The following is a 4,795-nucleotide window of genomic DNA, read 5'->3' on the forward strand; positions in this document are numbered from 1 at the left end:
GTAGTGTACAATTTAGTGTGTTAACGAAGAATCATTTGTAACTGAATAATTATACCTCGAGAAGATTATGCCTGAGTAATTATATTTATTCTTACTTTCTTCTCCTTTATTTCATTTGAATAGATTTTTGTATTCAAAGAGAGAGGTATGGTTATATCAGACGGGTTAATTTGTTTTTACATATGTCAAAAGAATGAAAGGAGATGACGATGAATCGGTGACAGGTAGAAAATTGTAATCTGTTGTATTTCCATGGTACTGTAGTTGATTATATTTTGTTCAATATTATTCATATTCTATCATGTAATTTGGGAATATACATACATATACATATATGAAAATATAGTGGTATACTTATCCCCTAATCTTTGTGATTTCTATGAAACTTTTATGATTCATTGTCACTTGTATGAAGGATGGAAATATAAAAAAATTGATAAAATTATTAATAATATTTACAAAGAAAAAGTGAGCTGTTGGATATACAGGGTGGTTGGTAACTGGTAAAAAAAAGAAGTCGAAAATATACAAATTTTTCATTTGAGGCTTTGTTTTCGAGAAAATCGACTTTGAATTTTCGCTCGGTACGCGTGCACTTTATCACGTTTCGTTATAACGGATTTTATTGTAGATTGTGTTTCGATTGACGTTATGTTGATAAACCCTTCCAATATGTTGCACGCGTTGCACGCATACCGATCAAAAATTCAAAGTCGATTTTCTCGAGAATAAAGTCTGGAACGAAAAATTTTTATTCTATATTTTCGACTTCTTTTTTCGAGTAGAATCACCAATTTTCCGCTTGTACTATCAATTACCAACCAGCCTGTATGACAAAATTCTATTTTAGACACGAAACTCGCCACGAGTGGCTATTTTGTTTACGAAATTAAACGAATTTAATAAATGAAATGGCAAGGAAGGAACTACAAGTGACCGTCAAACTATTTTTATGCTTGAAAAGTAATTCGCAAAGTAATATAAAATAATACTACTGATTTGTGTCTCTTTCAGAATTTTTTCTTAATCTCTTGTTTTTTCCCTTCAAATTTATTATTTATTATTTATTCGGTGTCACGAAAACCGATTAAATATTAAATATCTTAAATATAGATTGAAATGAAAGCTTGTCAGTTCTCGTTCAGTTGTCACTTCAAAGTCGTTAGTTCAAAGGTTCTCGTACATCATAAAGCAAGGGATCAAATCTTTAACTTATTACAAATTAAATCTTTTATTGTAATTGCGAAAATTATGAAAGTACCAAGCAAAACAAGTAGGGAACATGAACTGCTCAACGAACCAAAGAACGGCTCAGTGACAAAATTAATAAAGTAAGCATCACAAATATTACAACATTACACTCTTACATCACATAATAGTTCTCTATACAAAAGATATATAGCGAATCGACTTTTCACAACGATAAGAATCAACAGAACCAATTAAGACCAGGCGAAACTCTCGTAAGACAACAATATCAGAGGGATCAAATCAGCGATTTTAATCTATGTTACAAATTATAGTTATCAAGAAAAATTGCTCTTTTCGCGAAAATTATGCTGATGACACAATCACAATGCATTTTATATGTGGTAGTCGGATGTGCTCGTGGCCATCAGGAGTATAAAGACGACGTTTTTAGAAAATGACGGCGCTGTCGGGTTTTAAAAGCTTTTATTTTTTTCTTCATCATTACAAAGATTGTGATGGAAGAACGTAATGGGGTAAAATCTGACGATTCCTTAATGAAGAATGCTTAAAGAGATTCTATAGAAAACAGTGATCGTTTCGTTGGGTAGTTCATTCGAATTTTGATCAGGATTATTGAGATAGAAGGGTCGAGAGCTTGGTGGAATATCAACTTTGACGCTTCAACGCTTCATCTCTTTTCAAGCTCACCAGTCACGAACCATGGTTCACTGAATATATCTTTTTGGAAAATCCTTTTTGGATTTTCGTACGAAAAACATGGTATGTTTGACAAGGGATTTTCTTTTGAGGCAATTTAGAGTGACAAAAAGGTCTTTCTGTTAGGTAGCTTGTCGATAAAAATGTTTTATTAATAACGTAAATGGAACGAGTAGTTACGAATTTAAATAGAATATGACCAAATGGAATATATATCTTCTCTTCGACTTTCATAAGCTGAAAGCCCCGTATCTAAATTTTATCTTAATTATTTGAAGCAAAACGTATGTTCTTTTATCTTCTTTTAGTTGTAACATTCACTATACTATGCTTTGTTTATATGCTAAAGCACATATTTTATGATTTAAGGAATAAATTAGATATGGGGGGACTATATTGTTAGATTGTTAAATGTGACTAAATGGAACTCATAGTTTATTAAAAACTACGGGATAAATACGTATAAATGTTGTAGTCGTTGTAATCTATTATTGTGCTATTATAGGTATACGTGTGTACTATAGAGGGACCACCCTATTAGATACTGACAGCTTTCTTCTAACATAATCTTTCCATAGAATCTTATAATCTTTTTCCTCTCATTGTCTCCGAATAAGAAGTGTGTAATAAATGTTCGAATTTCGGTGTGTTGAGAAAGCTGCTCGGTTAAGTTTCTGACTACAAAAATGGTCTTTTTCTATCAGAAAGAACGAAAATAAATGTTCGGCAACGAGTTTTTTTTTTTTTTTTTTTTTTTTTTAAGATTTTTATTTTTACGTATCAAGTATAGGGAAGAAGTAGTGATCTCTCTTTTATGGATGAAATCATGTTAGGCGAACGTAGTAAATGGCTTCTGCAGTATCACGGAACTATTCGTATTACTCGATTAACTGAGTTCCCCTGAGTCAGTGGTTCTCAATTCTTGAAGCGTTTATTTATCGATTAGGGAATAGTTCTAAATCTTTTTCGACTTTCTCCAAAGCAATCTCAAATTGAATATTTAAGACAGCATTTAATGAATTCAAATTGAAACACCTTATTTTATTACGTAAAATTAAAATAACATACTACAAGGAATGTCAGTAATTTGGTATTTCTCTATGCCAATTTCCTTAAAATTTGTATCAAATTTAAATGTACCTTTTGTTACTAATCTAAAAATGATTACTGTTTCCAATAATAAAAGAAATAATACCTTAAAAATCGCTTAAGAAGTACGCAAAATACTTTGAAGGTAACCGAGCCAAAAAAAAAAAAAAAAAAAATAAAAATAAAAAATAAATAAAAATAAAAAAGAAATAAATAAATTTAATAGTAAACACGTAGGTGAAACACTTGCTGAAATTTGCATCACTCGACACGAGCGAACCGTTCGGAAGGAAAACGCGTTCAGCCCCCAAGGCTGTGGAATTGGCATCACTTAATTAACTCCGTTTGAATCTATCTTGAATTAATTCTCGTTTAACGACCTGTGCGTATTCAACATCATATCATTTCCGACCATATCGTTCCCAGAAGATGAAACAGCACGGTAAAACAGATGTGAATACCTATCACGAGCGAAACAGAAATGCGAAGATCCTTTGGAACGATAATAATAAAATTGCATGCATAGGAACCATGGATGGAACGCAAGGCAAAGGTGTAGATGGTATTATAAGCTTTGAAACGAGCGTATAGGACGAGAGAAATTGATCAAAAAATTGAGTTGAGCCCTTTGAAGTTAGGAACAACATACTTTGATGTTTTGTTTAAAGGAGAGATATTGAGCTGTGCAAAAATTGTATAGGTTCTCTGAAGGTAAATAAGATTTTGTTGCTGAGTAAATAAACGAGATTTCAAGTTTCTCTTGAATATTGGAAATTTAAAGGTTTTGATGGTATTTTATCGTTATATTACTTCTAAATTTTAAAGGACCAAATCACATTGCTGAAATTTTTAAAGTCTTTCTATATCTTTGAGGAAGTAAGATAAGGTTGATAGATGGTCGTTGTTGGTACTTAACCGAGTATGATCATATAGTCGATTAAATGAAATTTCTATTCTTTCAGATATATATCATCAAATATATATTATATATCAATGTTAATTGTTATCTGTGTTGGCGTAGTGAATAAACACATTGATGTTCGGTGTTTCGATTATCAGAATTATAATCGATGTTAAATGTATAGAGTGTCAAAAAATTATTTGTTATAGCTGTGGAAGATGGAGATCTGTTAGAGAAAATGGATCATGAAATTGATCTTGAGTATAATTTTCGGACAAAATTTTTTATTGCATCGTAAAGTACTCATCACGAGAAACGAAAGTTTCAGAAAACCCCTGGATCGTAAATGATTCGTTCTTTTGAAAAAAGCTGTTTAAAATTTCTTATATTAATCCTTATACTAATTGTGTATAGTAATTATATTTAGTATATTATGTTATAAATAATGGTTAATATAAGTATCAAAACAAATAGACAACAATTAATTAGATAACATCGTAATAACATAATATAATATAATGGGTGTAATCATATACAGTAAAACTTAGAAAATGTGCTCTGCATGAATTCGGTGAAAATTATCCTTTGTTCCGTGGTATATATAGGCAAAAACGAATGGTAGACCGCAGCATAATAGTTTCCAACCATCCACAATTGTTCTAATTCCTCACTCGACGTCTTTCATGTTCATTCATGTAGGAAAAAGTATGTTATCGTTTAATAATAAGCTTTTAAGCGTTTAATAACATCTCGTCGAGTAGAAATTCCACACGAAGCAGTGAGAAAAATAATATTTGAAGAAGATCTATGTTCTCAGGTTCGTCGTGTGCCAGAACTTTGTAGGATAGATTGTATCATGCGATGAAAATTTTATACTTATAAGTTGAGAAAATTGGA

The sequence above is a fragment of the Bombus affinis genome, unplaced genomic scaffold (assembly GCF_024516045.1).
Source record: "Bombus affinis isolate iyBomAffi1 unplaced genomic scaffold, iyBomAffi1.2 ctg00000907.1, whole genome shotgun sequence".
NCBI classification, from domain to species: domain Eukaryota; kingdom Metazoa; phylum Arthropoda; class Insecta; order Hymenoptera; family Apidae; genus Bombus; species Bombus affinis.